General features: G+C 41.4%; 1 protein-coding gene across 4 annotated transcripts in view; it reads right to left on the reverse strand.

Moving 5' to 3' along the window:
* SLC36A4 (solute carrier family 36 member 4) overlaps positions 1-18,854 on the reverse strand; it is a 230,948-nt gene that overhangs the window by 56,530 nt on the left and 155,564 nt on the right. The window contains exon 11 of one of the 4 annotated variants that reach the window (XR_012881278.1): positions 10,179-10,273. The exons of the other annotated variants lie outside the window; for them this stretch is intronic. The gene's annotated coding sequence lies outside the window, so the exon portion shown is untranslated. The remainder of the gene's footprint in view (positions 1-10,178; positions 10,274-18,854) is intronic. 4 annotated transcript variants of the gene reach the window in all.

Here is an 18,854-nt window from a genome sequence, read left to right on the forward strand (position 1 = left end):
CGAGTACACAGCGGTTAAATATGACTCTGCAACGTGCTGCCTGTCACTCCAAGGACTGATGGGAAAGCTTTCAAAATTATCAGCGGCAGTACAGGCACAAACGCCCGATTCAATTATTTAGGAAACCAAGCAACACAGAAAAAACATGGGAATTATGATGTTTGCTATTATTTGCTTTCCGCTGCACAAAAATATGAAATAAAATAGAGAATTATAAAGGTTGGTATTTGGGAAGAAGCAGATTTTAAAGATACTCAGCACAGACAATAACCGCTATGCAAAGCAAAGTTTATGCTAAAAAGGTAAATTCCGCAAAGGCGTCATACCGCTAAATTTATTTAGACCGTCATAATATAAATTTCATAATATATCTTTATAAGGTCAGGCAGCTCCTTTTTTTTTATTATTTAAGAGCCCCAAATGTCCCTTTTAACCTCATACAGAGTTTAATAAACAAAAAAATTCTGGCAGCTGCCACTAGGTGAAGCTTAGGCGCTTACTGTAGATCAGTGGTTCCCAAGCTTTCCTGAGGCTGGGACCCACTTTTATTTGGGACCCACCCCGACCGTACTTAGCCCGATTTCGTCTGATGTACGTCAACATCGTTCGTAGTTAGATAACGGTACTTAGCTCCATTAGAAACATAAGTCCCTGCACAATCGAAAAAACAGTGACAATTGTGCGGGCAGGCTCAAGGTCTCCTGCTGCTGTGCGTCGCTGAGGCCCGACTATAGCCGCTGACTGTGGATCATGTGACCTGACCCATCCATTAGTGGCCAAAAGAGGCGTAGCTAGGAGTTTAGAACAAAGGTGTGAAATACATCTGAATGGGCCCCAACCTAGTGGGCCTCCCACACAGTATAATGACCCCTTAGTAGCCCCCACACAGTATAATGCCCCCATAGTGCCTCAAGATACAGTATAATGCCCCCACACAGTAAAATGCCCCATAGCTGTCCCCACACGGTATAATGCCCCCATAGCTGCCCACACACAGTATAATGTCCACATAGCTGCCTCCACACAGCCCTAACAGTGCCTAGTAAAAATAATAAAATACATACTCACCTATGCCCTTTCCCATGCCCGTGGTGGAGGAGATTCTTCTGCTCTTCCAGTCTGTGCAGTGTATGGCTTAGCACAGATGGGCGCAATGACGTCACTACATCACACCTGTCTGCTCCGAGCCGCTCATGGCAAAGTGAATGCTGGAGCAAGAAGCCGTCACCTCCTAGCTCCAGCATTGATTTCAACAGTATCTGCGTCCTGAGGATGCAGATACAGTTGAAACCGGGTCAGTCAGTAGCTCGCGACCCCCCAGTGGTCTTCACACGACCCCCAGTGGTCTTCACACGACCCCCAGTGGTCTTCACACGACCCCCAGGGGGTCGCAACCCACAGTTTGTGAAACCATGGTCTAGTCAATCCTCTATAAACTAAACCGCCTGGACTAAAAGAGGATACATTTTAACTGCACTGATACATTGTAGGTACGGTAAGTCAGGACAGGTGAGAGATGTACGTTGCTGCTGTATTTAGGTCAAAATGGTAGTGTTAAAGTGGTTTTCCGATGTTTAAAAATTATATGCAGATGGCTTGACTGTAGTAAGATTAATCACTTACTAATCTACTATCTGTAGCTGAAATGCCTCTGTAAGTCAGTTAGCTGCTGCCGATGTTTATCTCCAGCTTGTGTGACATTCAGTACACAGAACACTAGTTATCTCCCCTCTCACCCTCCCTGAAGCATGGCCCATCACACATCACATGCCTCTTGTCTCCAAAGCTCCCTGCTTTCCCCCTCCCTGTCTCTGGGTGGATCGTGTTTTACATGTTGGGCAGCAGATAAAGCAGAGCTAGTGCAGGGTCTAAGCAGAGCTGTTTCTCAGTAGCAGACAGTGAGTAATTAAAGAACTACCTTACACCTTGTAATAGAGGGACAGGCTGTAAATATAAGCAATGTCTGCAAGAGGAAGCTTGGGTACTGTAGTCCTTTAAATCCCGCCCCTTAGAGAAAGCCCTAGCAAAATGAATACTACAGTGTTGCAACTGCAGAGCTTGGCAACATAATGAAAAATATCTACTTCTGAGCTATGCTGGCATCATCTGGTGACCATTCAAAAACACATAGTACAGGTACTTTTAGGTGTTAATAATCCAATGCACAGCAGGACATGATTATGCACTCAAAGTAAAAAACATAACAACAGATCCGCAAACATCAGCTTGTTGACTGTTTCCAAGAAACAACAATTGTTGTAGTTTTTCAAATAAATTCAAAAGCAAAAGGGGTTACAGAAGAGCTTCGTTCACATCTGCGTCGGGACTCATGGGTTCCGTCTGAGCTTTCCGTCAGGGGAACCCATGAACGAAATCCAAACTGAAACAAATGGAAACCATAGGTTTAAGTTTGCATCACAATTGATTTCAATAGTGACAGATCAGTTGCAAATAGTTTCCGTTTGTCACCGTTGTGCAAAGGTTCCGTTGTTTTGAGAGAATGAATAGCGCAGTCGACTACGGTATTGATTCCGTGAAAATAAAAGGAACCCCTGTACAACGGTGACAAATGGAAACCATTTGCATCGGATCCATCACCATTGAAATCAATGTTGATGCAAACGGAAACCTTTAGTTTCCATTTGGGTTCCGTTCATGGGTTGCCCTGACGGAAAGCTCAGACGGAACCCATGAACGGAGTCCCAACGCAGATGTGAATGAAGCCTTCGATTTTAAAGGCGGAGTGACTGAGAATTACAAATATTGACCAGCAGTAAATGCAGTGGCAGGACATGACATAGTAACAAGCTCCTAAATGGTTCAAGTAAAACATTTCTTGCTATACTAATGAGAGATAGATACTTACGGCTATTCTGCTATGCAAATGCTTCTCTAAAACTTGGCAGTCGTATTCTCTGCTTCTTGTGATTATGGTTTGCCAGGACCCTATAATCCCAACCAGAAGTTTAAGCTCACGACCTAGTTTATGAAGGGCTATGTCAGTGACCTGGCGAATACAGATAACGCAAGTATAATATCACAGCATGCATCTTGTGTCTGCAGGCTTCAGATAGATTTATTAGTCCTATGCTGGAGCTCAATAAATCGGGCGGATTACGCAATAAATTCTCTGACTATATTGATATGCCTGTATCACTGCACTAATGCCATGTAGCACAGCTTGAATTATTACATATTACCGCATACAATGTCTGCCCTTGTAGCCGGAAAACGGAGTCTGCACTGACAAAATGATTCGGGATTGTATGAATTTCTTCTTACTCAAAACAAAATTTCCACCGAAGATTTAGCAGGGTTAAAAATTTAACTACAGCAGGACCTAAAAGTTAAAGGGGTTTTCGAGACTTAAACCCCTTCCCACCCTGTACCGTAAGGGTATGTTCACACGTCTTATTTTAAGCCGTTTTTCAGGCCGTAAATGCAGCGAAAAACTGCTAAAAATACGGACGCTGAACGCCTCCAAACACCTGACCATTGATTTCAATGGGAAAAACGGCGTTTAGTTTTTTTTTTAAACGCCCCGCAAGAAGAAGCGCATGTCACTTGTTGAGCTGTTTTTGGAGCCGTTTTTCATGGTCTCAATAGAAAAACAGCTCCAAAAACGTCCGTAAAAAAACGCATCAAAAAACGTACGATGCTTTAACCGCTTCCCGACCGCCCACTGTATATTCACGTCGGCACTTGCTGGGCTCTGTGCAGTGCCAACGTGAATTCACTGTGGGTGTTAAAAGCACGATCCGGGTGTCTCAGAGTAGCGCTGACACCCGGATCGCGCTGTTATCACCTGCCTCTAGTCCCGGAGATATGATCGGGACCTGATTAGTTCAGGTCCCGGTCATGTGATCGCAGGGAAGGCAGGTCCCCATAAGCTTCCTGTCAGTGTGACACTCAGCGTCACACTGACAGTTTATAATACGCTACACTACCTAGGTAGTGTAATGTATTATAGCAGCGATCAGAGCTGCAGGTCTTCAAGTAAAAAGTAAAAAATAAAGTAATAAAAATGTTTTAAAAAAGTGTAAAAACAAGTTATAAAAGTTACAAAAACAAAAAATGCTTTTTTCCTATAATAAGACTTTTATTATAGGAAAAAAATGAAAATGTTAAAAAAAGTACACATATTTCGTATCACCGCGTTCATAACGACCCAAACTATAAAACTATATTATTTTTCCCGCACGGTGAACACCGCAAAAAAAATAATTAAAAATCAATGTCAGAATCATTATTTTTTGGTCATCAACCCTCCCAAAATATAGAATAAAAAGTGATCAAAAAGTCGCATGTACCCCAAAATAATACCAATAAAAACTACAACCCGTCCCGCAAAAAACAAGCCCTTACACCGCTTTTTTGACGGAAAAATAAAAAATTATGGCTCTCAGAATATGGGGACACAAAAAATAAATAATTTTATAGAAAAGTGATTTTATTGCGCAATCGCCACAAAACATAAAAAACCTATATACATATGGTGTCGCCGTAATCGTACCGACCCGCAGAATAAAGTAAAATGTCATTTATACCGCACGGTGAACACTGTAAAAAAAAAAAATACAAAAAAACATTGTCACTTTGCTTGCCAAAAAAAATCTAATAAACAGTGATAAAAAAAATCACATGTACCCTAAAATGGTACCAATGAAAAGTACAGATTGTCCCGCAACAAATAAGCCCTCACACGGCTCCGTTGGAGAAAAAATAAAAAAGTTCTGGCGATGCAAAATGTGCAGAGTGTTCCAAAAGCAGATGAGATCGGCCATTTATCAGTGCGACACCTGCCACATATCTGCGGATTATTATTTATGTACCCCATTATTATAACCTCTTATTATGTCCTGATGTTCTCCGCACAGGTTACATATGCCCCCACATCATAACTGAAATACCAGCAAAACCCCAAACAGAACAGTTACCAAGCAAAATCTGTGCTCCAAAAGCCAAATGGCGCTCCCTCCCTTCTGAGCCCCACAGCGTGCCCAAACACCAGCTTACGTCCACATATATGATATTTTATATCCGGGAGAACCCTCTCAACATTGTATGAAGTATTTGTCTTCAGTGGCACAAACTGGGCACAACGTATTGTGCATTAAAATGGCATGTCAGTGGAAAATTTTAATTTTCAATTTGCACCATCCGCTGCGCATTAACGCCTTCGCGCACCACGACTTAATAGCATGTCGTGGTGCGAGGGGTTATATATGGAGCGGGCTCACGCACTGCGCCCGCTCCATATTCTGCAGGTGTCAGCTGTGTATTACAGCTGACACCCGGGACTAACGGACAGGAACAGCGATCGCACTGTTACAGGAGCCTGTAAAATGACATTACACTGCAATACATTAGTACTGCAGTGTATTGTACCAGCGACCTAATGATCGCTTGTTCCAGTCCCCTAACGGGACTTTTGGGAGGTTTCCACTGTTTTGGTACCTCAGGGGCTTTGCATATGCGACACGATACCCGAAAACCATTCCAGCTAAATTTGAGCTCCAAAAGCCAAATATTGTTCCTTCCCTTCGGAGTCCTGCCGTGTGTCCAAACAGCAGTTTATTACCACATATGGTGTATTGCTGAAATCAGGACAAATTGCTTTACAAAGTTTGGGGTGATTTATCTACTCTATTCATTGTAAAAATTAAACATTTCTATGTTTTTTCAGAAAAAAGTAGATTTTCATTTTCACGGCCTAATTCCACTAAATTCAGCAAAAAACCTGTGGGGTCAAAATGCTAACTATACCCCTAGAAAAATTCCTTGAGGGGTGTAGTCTTCAAAATGGGGTCAGTTTTGGGGGGATTCCACAGTTTTGCTCCCTCCAGGGCGTTGCAAACGCGACATGGCACTGAAAACCATTCCAGCAAAATCTGCACTTCAAAATCCAAATGGCGCTCCTTCCCTTCTGAGCTCTGCCGTGGGTCCAAACAGCAGTTTAGTACCACATATGGGGTATTGGCGTAATCGGGAGAAGTAGCTTTACAAATTTTGGGGTGCTTTTTTAATCTTTATTCCTTGCAAATATTATTTTTTTTTATATTTTTTCAGAAAAAAAGTAGATTTTCACTTTCACAGACATACTCCAATAAATATAGCAAAAGACCTGTGGGGTCAAGACGCTAACTATACCCCTAGATAAATTCCTTGAGGTGTGTAGTTTCCAAAACCGTCTCACTTTTGGGGAATTTCCACTGTTTTGGCACCACAAGACCTCTTCAAACCTGACATGCCGCCTAAAATATATTCTAAAAAAAGGAGGCCCCAAAATCCACTAGGTGCTCCTTTGCTTCTGAGGCCGGTGTTCCAGTAAATTAGCGCACTAGGGCCACATGTGGGATATTTCTAAAAACTGTAGAATCTGGGCAATAAACATTGAGTTGCATTTCTCGGGTAAAACCTTTTGTGTTACAGAAAAAAATGTATTACAAATGAATTTCAGCAAAAAAAAGAAAATTTGTAAATTTCACCTGTACTTTGCTTTAATTCCTGTGAAGCGCCTAAAGGGTTAAGAAACTTTCTGAATGCTGTTTTGAATACTTTGAGGGGTGCAGTTTTTAATATGGGGTGATTTATGGGGTCTATCTAGTACATAAGGCCCTCAAAGCCACTTCAGAACTGAACTGGCCCCTGTAAAAATAGCCTTTTGAAATTTTCTTCAAAATGTGAGAAATTGCTGCTAAAGTTCTAGGCCGTGTAACGTCCTACAAAAATAAAATAATGTTCAAAAAACAATGTAAATATAAAGTAGACATCTGGAATATGTAAAATAGTAACTATTTTGTGTGGTATTACTATCTGTTTTACAAGCAGATACATTTAAAATGAGAAAAATCATAATTTTTGCAAATTTTCTCGAAATTTTGGTGTTTTTCACAATTAAGCAATGAATTTATTGATCAAATTTTTCCACTAACATAAAGTACAATATGTCACGAGAAAACAATCTCAGAATCGCTTGGATAGACAAAAGCATTCCAGAGTTATTAACACATAAATTGACACGTCAGATTTGAGAAAATGGGGCTGGTCATGAAGGTTAAAATGAGCTCGGTCTTGAAAGGGTTAAAAAAGTCTGAAAAACAGGGGCTCCCTTGAAAACAGCTCCGTATTTTACGGCCGTTTTTAGTTTGCCATGTGAACATACCCTAATAGTCATTGCCACAAACTGACATCTTATTACGGTGCAGCGATGATCACTTGCTAGTGTAATACACAGTCGACATCCCACTCTAACGAATAATAAAAATAGTAAACCATAAAAAAAATACATATAAAAGTATTGCTGCAATCGTAACAATCCATAGAATAAAGAAAAAAAATATCATTTATCCCGCACAGCAAACGTCATTAAAAAACCCCCTCAAAATGATGGCAGTTTTAATTTTTTTCCCCATTCACTCCGCAATTTTTTATTTTTTTTATAAAAGTCAATAAAGTAGTTCTATGTACTCCAAAACTGTGCCAATGAAAACTAAAACTCGTCCCGCAAAAAAACCCCCCTCAGATGACGACTTCGAAAGAAAAACGAAAAAGTTCTGGCTCTTGAAAAGCGGTGATGTAAAAAATGTCGTCCCCCCCCCCATAAAACATGCTTTTATTGTGCAAACCTTAAAGAACTAAAAATCTAAAACAGGAAAAAAAGTCATATATTTGGTAGTGTCATAATTCCAGCATATCGACATGTAGAACACTGTTAACATGACATTTAACGCACGGTGAACAAAGTAGGTGGTAAATGTCTGATTGCTGGGGTCCCCAATACTGGAACCCCCACCGATTACTACAACGTGGGACTTACACCGATCACTAGAATGGGTGTACCGAGACCCTTAAAATGGGTTTTTCCATTAAGTTCATTCATCACCTATCCACAGGATAGGTGAAAATGTATGATCGCTGGGGACCCCAATACTGGAACCCCCACCGATTACTACAATGGGGGTCCCAACCCCCTTAAAGGTGTTTCTACACTAAGCACTTTTATCACCAGGATAGGGGATAAATGTATGATCACTGGGGTCCCACCACTGGGATCCCTATCGATCACTGTGATCAAGCAGTGAGGAGGATTTTGAATGGAGTGTCGGTCGCGCATTTGCGCTGGCGCTCAAGTCAATGTCTATGGGGCTGACAAAACAGCCGAGCACTGTACAGTGATGTCTTCGTCAGTCCCATAAACTTTGAATGGGGCGGCACTGAATAAGTTCGACCGCTGCTCCACTTAAAGTTCTCAATGCAGTTATGTAGTGAAAGGAACGGGGGCAAGGGGTAAGAGACTTTTTCTTTAAATCCCTTTCTATAAGGAAATTACATTTATGAGAAATATATCGGTTATTTTATGTCTAGGTTGGTTGTCAACTATAAATGCTTCTTTATCTTCTAAGTGCTGTTTCTTCAATATGTCTTCTATTGTTGACCTCACAAATGTGTTTAGTCTTTTTTTTTTTTCTTTTTCGAACAGCCAGAGGGCATGAAGGTTAAGCTTTTTTTTTTATTCCCATCAGTGGCCTCTATTTTGTACATTGCTTTATTGATTTAAATGAAACGTGACCAATTCTGGGAAAATATTATTCGTCCTACTTTTAATACATCCTTTTTCAGTTTCCTTTCCTATAACCTAGTTGGCTTTAAAAACGAAGAAAAGAATTTCAGACAATTTTTTTTTCTAGTGTCTAGGTTACATGTGATGGTCTGTTATTTAATTTTAGTATGCAACTATAAATTGAAATCTTATGACCGCAAATAACCACTGCCCCCATCTCCAGGTCACGTGTTTATATATACTAGGAGACAAAAAATAAATCAGCTCTGTCAATGACATCACCCATACTGGCAACATGGTATTCCGACTGGTTAACCCACGAGTTGGAGTGCTTGAGAGTCTAATTTTATGTTTGATCTCTTACCCATGGTTGGCCAACTATACAAAGGTTAGGCAAGTTGAGATATATTTAGCCATTTTAAGCCTTCTTGGAGGGTAGACGGAGTGAGGATGGTTAGGGTTACACTTAGGGTTGAAGTAAGTGGAGTCAGGTTAGGGTAAGGTCTATACAAATAGGCAGCAGGCGATGAGCTATTGGCGTGACAACAGATCCATCTTAGTCTATGTTTACACTCATGACAAAAGACTTCGGTCATCCACTCCTAATAAAGGCACATTCATATAAGACGACACTGGTGTAATAAAGACCTATCAAACCTATGAAGTTTGTAAGTGTAAATGAATCTGTTGACTCACCAATGACGGATTGCCTGCTGTCTATTTGTATAAACCTTACCCCAAACGAACTCTACTTGCTCCAACCTTAACAGTGTAACCCTATCCAACCTCAATTTACCTTCAAAGGCGGCTTAAAATGACTAAATATATCCCAATTTACCTAACCTTTGTGTAGTTGGCCAACAATGGGTAAGCGGGAGTCAAACATATAATTAGACTCTCAAGCCCTCCAACTCTCGGGTTTACCAGTCGGGATACCAGGTCACCAGTATGGACTAAATGTTTGCCACGACTAAAACCTTCTCTGAAAAAGCAGTCCGACTGTAATCCAATGCCTCCATAGTAAAATAAATCTAATATTTAAGGTGTTGTCCCATCAGGATAACTCCTATTCAAAATGCAGACCTGTTGGCGAACAGCTCACCAATAGAAGCCCAGCACCTGATTCCCCGGCAATCAGATATTGCCAGGAAAAGCTACAGGCAACCTCACAGATGAGCAGCTAGGTAGTCCTACATAAGGGAAGCCGTCCTTTGCAGTAACCCTCCAAACTGGCTAAGAGTTGGGGTCCCGAGTGGGGGAACTCCCTTCTATGATGACCAAAGGCCCTGGAGGTAAAAAAAAACCGTTGGAATGCTGACCCTCAAAAAAATCAGACCAGTTCGTCTACTTTGACTCCCCCACCCCAACATGCAGCCACGTGTAAACAGTGTGGCAGCCAGACCGGTCTATACATGCAGGGTCCATACATTGTACGGAATTATCCATACAGAGTATTTTGTAGAGTAATCATGTGAAGTAAAGGGAAGACAATGTTAAGGAAAGTAGAATTGTTTTTCCATTACCCAATCCTTATTCTACAATGCAATTCTTTATGTGCGTGTCTGTGTAGGCACTCTATTAACACATTGACGTTAATTATGTGAATTCACTTTACCTTCTGCTGTGTTATCTGGGTCTTAAGGATCCCATGTGCACGGACACTTTGTTTCCCCACAGAGAGCAATGATCCATCTTAGTACAATTCAATTTCTGAAAAGGAGAATGAAAATGGATCGGAGAGGAGTGTGTCGCAGAGATTAGGACACAATGCTAGACTAATTATAAGAAAACATATGTACTCCTGTCAAAATCTCTATTATTATAATGCAATGTCTTCATACCGTCAGGAAACATTCAAGTTTCCTTGTGACTTCCAAATGTTTAAAACAAAGTTTAATAATGTTTACCTTGCAACGAGGTCAGAGCTAATAGAAATACTTAACTCACTATGCATATTCATTTTACTTGTCAGCTGTCAGACAGGGGAGAGGCATGATGATTTTCCAAGGAACATTGGTCTATTGGGAATTCACCAAAAATTAAATACTGAAACAATTGCTTCCAACTTCATGAAAGGGTTTGTGTCTCTATAAGGTAACACTGGCAATAAAATATCAATACACTTGTGCAAGGTCATGATTGAGTAATGGAGGTAGAAGATCCACCAGGGACTTGTTTTGGTTGGAATAAGGCCCTGTTCACATCAGCCTGATGTATGCTTGGCGTGTACATCGGGAAAAGCTCCTGGCATACAAGATAAGTGTATCCACAGGGCTCCAATAGACCGATGGAGGCCAAAAGTGTGTATTTTTGGCCTTCACCCGGCCGGTATACCACAAAAAAAATACTATTCTATACAACTGCAAACCGTAAAAATGGGAGTCTAATGGGTGACGTATCACACTGCATGCTTAAACAGTGGGATCCATTGCAGCCTTCCATCAGAGGTATAAGTCTAGAGAACCTCCCGATGTTTAGCTCCGACGTAGGCTATAAATGTAATGTGAACATAGCCTGAGGCACAATATCTAACAAGCGCTCTACATTTCACAAACCCCCCTTGAATCCAAGGACTAGATTGATAGCAGTAATTTTTTTGTGCATTAACATTCTATACCGATACCGGCTCAGTGATCAGTTGATCATCGTGGGTCTGGCTTCATAAACCCTTGTCGATCAGCCGAGATCGCCGGGGTAAGCTACAGCCAGACAGAAATGTACTAATACATGGCGGCCATTCCAATGCCTGGCCATCTATAGAATACATTTACAGGGTTAACGTAAAGGTAAAATGTTAAAGCATATCACGCATAAGCCCAACGTATGGAGAGAGAATCATGGGTAAGTTTCACAAAAGGGGGCACCACCACCAGTGGGCCACAGAACTGATGTTGCTGGAAAATATTTCAGGGTTTGAACTACTGCCTGTGCAACTGGTGCAGGGTGGACCTCTCATTTTAAAGTGTCCCTTCAGTTCCATTCTCCTGCCAAATCTGACATGGAGAGCTGATGAATGCTGGATGGCACAGCTGTTGAGGCAGTGTGCTTGATCCACAATTCCATTCCAAATTTGCTGATCAAGGGGTGAAAACTTCCTGTAGCGGGATCTGCAGTAGACCTGTGAGAAAAGGGTTCTTCCTAACCGGAATACCGATGTCGGCATATGAACACCCTCTATTAGCCACAGTGTAGAGCTGCACAGTCATATATTACACTGCATGGGAAAATACAGTGTTCAAAAAAAATAGCAGTCCAACATCATTAACCTGATAAATCAATGTTCTTGGTAGAAGTGATATTTCTGCATAGTAAATAATTTACGTGTAAGTGTAATAGAGTCGTAGAAAACAAAACAAAGCCAACAATTAGGACAGAGCAGTGCAGTAAAAAATATAGGCCGATCAGCTAAAATGATCTCAAATACCTTGAAGTGGCAACCAAAACATGGAAGATGCGGAACGAAGCGGGGAACTACTGTTCGAATGGATCGAGGAATAGCCAAAATGGCAAAGGCTCAGCCAATGATCACCGCCAGAAAGATCAAAGAAGTTCTGAAGTTACCAGCGAGTCCTGCTACAATCAGAAGACGATTAAGCAAAGCAGAGTTACCAGCAAGAACTCCCCGCAAAGTCCCGGTGTTGAAAAAAAACTACATGTCCTGAATAGGTTAAAATTTGCCAAGGAACACATCGCCTGGCCCAAAGAGTAATGGCGCAACATTTTCGGACTGATGAAAGCAAAATTGTTCTTTTAGGGTCTAGCGGCCGCAGACCGTATGTCAGACGACCCTCGGGCACTGTATTCAAGCCACAGTACACTGTGAAGACAGTAAAGCAAGGTGCTGCAAAGATGAGGATGATGATATGGGGATGTTTCTCATACCTGGTGTTGGGCCTATTTATCGCATACAAGGGATCATGAATCAGTTTGAATATATTAAAATACTTGAGATCATGTTGCCCTATGCCGAAGAAGAAATGCCCTTGAAATGGGTGTTTCAACACAACAATGACTCCAAACACAACAGTAAGCGACAAACAGGACTGAGGTAATGAAGTGGCAGCCCAATCCCCTGACCTCAATCCCATAGAGAACTTGTTGGGTGACAAAAAAATGCGGATTATGAGGCAAAACCCAAAAACGCAGAAGAACTGTGGAGTGTCGTCCAATCTTCCTGGACTGGATAACTGTTCAGAGGGGCCAGAAGTTGGTCGACTCCATGCAACACCGATGTCCAGCAGTTCTCAGAAACAAGGGTTATGCCACTAAATATTAGTTAAAGTGAAATCTCAAAAAAACAAAAATCTGTTTATACATGACATTTTTGAGTTTTTAAAGAAAAATGCCGGCACTGCTATTATTCTGAACAGCCGAATATTCCTTTTTCGTTACTTTCTGTAAAGGATTTTCACAAACTAAAAACGAAATGTTGTTATTGCTTTAATTTGGAATTGAACGTGTAGGACTCCCAGTGCATTTGCATTTAGGCAAATAAAAGTTACTATTTTTTTTTTTTTGAACACTTGTGAATGTCCCCAGCACACATCTCTGATATTAAGTGGTCGCCAGGAGTTTCAGCAGAAACACCCATCAAGGAGGACACATTGTGAGAGAGGATTATCCAGTTGGGGCAACCTTTCTAAATGGCCCATTACATGCTGGGAGCGTGGCATGGCAATGGCGCCAAGCGGGCATGTAGCTGCACCTCCAGAGCTTTACAGAGCTCCTTGGCACTGTAATTTTCCCTCACAGATGGGCAAATGTACCAAGAAACCTGAAGGCTTGTGTTCTGGCACATCAGTGGACGCTGATCGTGGAAGTATCCACCGTTTCTTCTTAGACGCAGCAGGCAGGAGCTCGGAACAGGCGGGCTGCAGCATGGTAGATTGACACATCAAATGAGGAAGGAGATATGCAATCCTTGATTGCCAAACTGAGCCTACCTTCTCTACCTCCATGGGCACAGTAAGTCTTGAATGTCACTATCTCAAGACTTACTGATGTAGCCATCTTTAACTTGATTCTGATAACTTGTTGCAGCATGATATCACACAACCAAGTCATTGAAAAAGTCAAGATAAGGGATCTAGCCATTGTTTATTTAATGAGTTAAAAGTCAAGGTAAAGACGGCTACATCTGTATTGCCGCCATACCAACTAAGTTGGACATAGCGGGATATGTGAAGTGGATGAAATCTGAATATAAAACCAAGATGCAGGCTATTTATACCAACCTCTCTCACCTATCGGATCGTGCTACTCACTGGGATGAGGCCCATCAGACCATAGGTCAGTGGCAAAATGCAAACAACTTGTTTAGGCCCAACATGGTCAAGAAATTCAGTCAATATGGTGGACGATGAAGAAAATAGAAACAGGTGCAGTAATATAAGAATTTGCGGTTTGCCAGAGATCACAGCACCTTAATATCATTCCCACTCTGCAAGGCATCTTGAATTCCCTACTGCAGAGGTAGGCAAACGTTTTTGTGTAGCGTGCCGATAAAAAAACAAAAAAAAACATGAAAGTAAGACAAACTGTTAGGTCTCATTCACATGACAGTATTCTGGCCAGTAATGTGCATCAGTATTTGGAAGCCAAAATCAGGAGTGGGTCCAAAATATGGAAAGAGGTGCAAATCTTTCCATTATACTCTTCTCTGTTAATGTGTCACTCCTGGATTTGGCTTACAAGTACTTATGCAAAATACAGAGCTAAATACTGCTGTATGAAAGTGGCTTTACCACGTATGTGACATAAATCAATTAACCAGTTAAACTTACATTTCAGTGTAACCCTTGTCCCTCTCTTTCCCTGCAAAGATGATCCATCTATGGTGCATTCGAGGATACTGAATACCAACAAGGGGGACCTACACACAGGAGAGACCGCAGCTACTGAACACCAGCTTGAGGGCACTGCACACAGGAGAGAGTGACAACTGAACACCAGCTTGGGTGGGGCTCATAGGAGAGACTGCACCTAGTGAACACCAGTTTGGGGGGTGGTGAACAAAGGAGAGCTGCCAACTTTTACTAACTTTTTATTTTACAGCGTGGTTACTGAAGTTCATCCTTGCGGCGCTGATCCCCAGGAGAGAGAGTGGTGCTGCATTGTGTGCTTGACAAGTGTTCAGCAGCAACAAAAACAAGGAAGTGCTGCTCTCTCGGTGATCAGTGCTGCCAATTGCATAATGAAGTGCCGCTCTTTCACCCTGTGTTTAGGGCCGCCAAGCACACAACGGCGCTGGACACCGGGAGAGGGAACTGTGCCAGCAAACCATGCCCTGTGTGCCGGCTGCGGCACTGGTGCCATACGTTGCTGACCCCTGCCCTACTGTAAGAACACACAAATGTGGAGCTGAAAAAAAAAAAAAAAAAAGAGAGAGCATTGATCCGTGGGCCCACCCGTCCACCCAAACTCAGAGATGTACTGTAATCTACAAGATCCATTTTTAATAATAAAATAGGTCCACATCAAAGGAAACATTGAGTTTGATGGTGCCAAGCTGAATTTTTTTACACACCTATCCAGAGATACACTAGCTAAGCGGAAGACCCTCCACCCATTATTAAATGTGTGGCGAGAAAAAGACAGAGACCTTATACAGTGAAGGAAATAAGTATTTGATCCCTTGCTGATTTTGTAAGTTTGCCCACTGTCAAAGACATGAACAGTCTAGAATTTTTAGGCTAGGTTAATTTTACCAGTGAGAGATAGATTATATTTAAAAAAAAAAAGGAAATCACATTGTCAAAATGATATATATTTATTTGCATTGTGCACAGAGAAATAAGTATTTGATCCCCTACCAACCATTAAGAGTTCAGCCTCCTCCAGACCAGTTACACGCTCCAAATCAACTTGGTGCCTGCATTAAAGACAGCTGTCTTACATGGTCACCTGTATAAAAGACTCCTGTCCACAGACTCAATTAATCAGTCTGACTCTAACCTCTACAGCATGGGCAAGACCAAAGAGCTTTCTAAGGATGTCAGGGACAAGATCATAGACCTGCACAAGGCTGGAATGGGCTACAAAACCATAAGTAAGACGCTGGGTGAGAAGGAGACAACTGTTGGTGCAATAGTAAGGAAATGGAAGACATACAAAATGACTGTCAATCGACATCGATCTGGGGCTCCATGCAAAATCTCACCTCGTGGGGTATCCTTGATCCTGAGGAAGGTGAGAGCTCAGCCGAAAACTACACTGGGGGAACTTGTTAATGATCTCAAGGCAGCTGGGACCACAGTCACCAAGAAAACCATTGGTAACACATTACGCCGTAATGGATTAAAATCCTGCAGTGCCCGCAAGGTTCCCCTGCTCAAGAAGGCACATGTACAGGCCCGTCTGAAGTTTGCAAATGAACATCTGGATGATTCTGAGAGTGATTGGGAGAAGGTGCTGTGGTCAGATGAGACTAAAATTGAGCTCTTTGGCATTAACTCAACTCGCCGTGTTTGGAGGAAGAGAAATGCTGCCTATGACCCAAAGAACACCGTCCCCACTGTCAAGCATGGAGGTGGAAACATTATGTTTTGGGGGTGTTTCTCTGCTAAGGGCACAGGACTACTTCAACGCATCAATGGGAGAATGGATGGAGCCATGTACCGTCAAATCCTGAGTGACAACCTCCTTCCCTCCACCAGGACATTAAAAATGGCTCGTGGCTGGGTCTTCCAGCACGACAATGACCCGAAACATACAGCCAAGGCAACAAAGGAGTGGCTCAAAAAGAAGCACATTAAGGTCATGGAGTGGCCTAGCCAGTCTCCAGACCTTAATCCCATCGAAAACTTATGGAGGGAGCTGAAGATCCGAGTTGCCAAGCGACAGCCTCGAAATCTTAATGATTTACAGATGATAAGCAAAGAGGAGTGGGCCAAAATTCCATCTAACATGTGTGCAAACCTCATCATCAACTACAAAAAAAGTCTGACTGCTGTGCTTGCCAACAAGGGTTTTGCCACCAAGTATTAAGTCTTGTTTGCCAAAGGGATCAAATACTTATTTCTCTGTGCACAATGCAAATAAATATATATAATTTTGACAATGTGATTTTCTGTTTTTTTTTAAAAATATAATCTATCATTCACTGGTAAAATTAACCTAGCCTAAAAATTCTAGACTGTTCATGACTTTGACAGTGGGCAAATTTACAAAATCAGCAAGGGATGAAATACTTATTTCCTTCACTGTATCTACCTTGGGTCACCTTACCCTATTGCCTATTACTTCTACCTCCATTGATTTGGGATACTAGATATACAGTATATACACAATAACACTGTCTTATAAAAAACAATTATTGTTACAAAACCGGTTCGGTTCAATGAGTTATACCTTTCTAGTTCATTGTCGTTAAGATTTTAAGACTCAGCACAGTATAAGGGCCTAGACCACACAGGTGTGTGAATAGCCCCAACAACGGATGTGTGAATAGCCCCATTAATTTGCATCGGTCAAAGTGCTGTCCGTTGTAAAATTAGACCGTACAGCAACGTAAAATAAGTTTGTGTGAATAAGGCCTAAGAGAGTTTCATACCCCAGTCTTACGAAGAATGATGTAGCAGTAAAATGCACACAATTTTTAAGAGGCTCACGCCAACTAATAAATTAGTTGCATCTTGTCCTGTCCCTGCACCTGACTTGGAAATCTTCAGCGATCACAGATTTCCAGTAGAAATGAAGCCACTTTCTGGCATAAAAGTTAATAAATCTGTTAAGCTGTGGTGGCCCCACCACCTTTTAAACCCACACCCCATTTAAAAATGCAGCGTAGAAATGAAAAAACAAACAAAAAAAAAAAAAAAACACAAAAAATCTGTGCGCCTAAACTTGCGACCTTTCCCTGGCACTAAAGTGGCATCAATACCTTGATATATGAGGGCTAACGTGTTTTATCACAAAGCTGGACTTTTGTCGTACTTCCATATTGTCAAATTCTTTTTCAAGAAAGTAGATTATGCAAAAAAATGCTCCATGACAAGCGGTTCTCGTTGTTAAATCTGGCTAAGAGAGAGGGGCTTCTACGCTGTTCTTGCACAGAGATCATCATTTGTCCCTGTCCATCTTTGTCGCCTTGTAAACAACAATAATGTGTAAATAAGAAATTCAGTAAATTAAAAAATACACTACGCTGGTAAAATATAGTGCTAAATAATAAGCTATGTATCCTCGATCAATAACGGTCCATTAAATCTGAAGAGCACATTGAAATAGGATGTGGTGCCAATATCTCCCTACCACAGCATGCGTTCTCTTTTCATCTTGTAGCACTTAAACTCCGTCATAGTCTTGAGACAGCCATTATATCTATAATGTTTGTTCAGAAGATTGATACCAATGGCCGGTAGAGAAACTCACCCCGCAGGGATGCCACCTCTATACGTTGGTACACATAAGGGGAATGATCACAAAATGGGACATGTTTTACACAAATGGCCAGAGCGGAAGACGCTCTTACTTAGCGGCTCTCTGCTGTAGTTCAGGGGCCTTTGCCGGTCTAATAAGGCATATCGAAAGTAGTTGTCTTTATGAGACAGCCACGTTCACTACAAAAGAGACCACATCTTGTGCCGTTATTGCTTTAGACCAGGGGTTATGAACCTCAGCCCTCATATGTCCTTTAATAAGTTCCCTCCCAAAAGAAGACAACTATGAACTGTGAAATGTACTTGTTAAACTTCCAATTTTAGGTTAGATTGAAGACTATATTCCATTATTCTAGACGGGAAACACCTGAATATGGGCCACTGTAATAATTAGAAGCACATTAAAGATTAGTGCGTATAATCTCTTACACCAGATAGAGAAAATTTTATTCGTTGCTTAATCAGCCCGCGCATCTCCCCACTGTAATTGGTTCCTGCATTAAAAACCGAATCCATTTTTTTGTCTTTCATGACCACTTGTGCATGCTTTTAGAAAACGACCAGTCTTTTTACAAATCCACTCATTAAAATGACTTGTTTCGCCTTGTGCTCTGACTACGATACTGGAAAAGGTGACGTTTTTCAAATGCTTATTTTTCCATTCTTTATAGGATTAAAAAAAAACAACAGACTATTGAACAGTCTCAGACCAACAGTAGGCCAAGCATCTATTTGAACTTTTTTGTCTTTTATTCTTTTTTACAGTTCAAATACAGAACATACATAGAATCCACTAAACTTATATACTCTAAACTCGTCACTGACCATCGATTTCATGCAAAAAATAATTTAGCAGTTGCTTACAGGATAGTTGATAAATATCTGATTGGTGGCGGTCCGACCACTGGGAC

Source organism: Rhinoderma darwinii, chromosome 2 (genome assembly GCF_050947455.1).
Source record: "Rhinoderma darwinii isolate aRhiDar2 chromosome 2, aRhiDar2.hap1, whole genome shotgun sequence".
Lineage (NCBI taxonomy): Eukaryota > Metazoa > Chordata > Amphibia > Anura > Rhinodermatidae > Rhinoderma > Rhinoderma darwinii.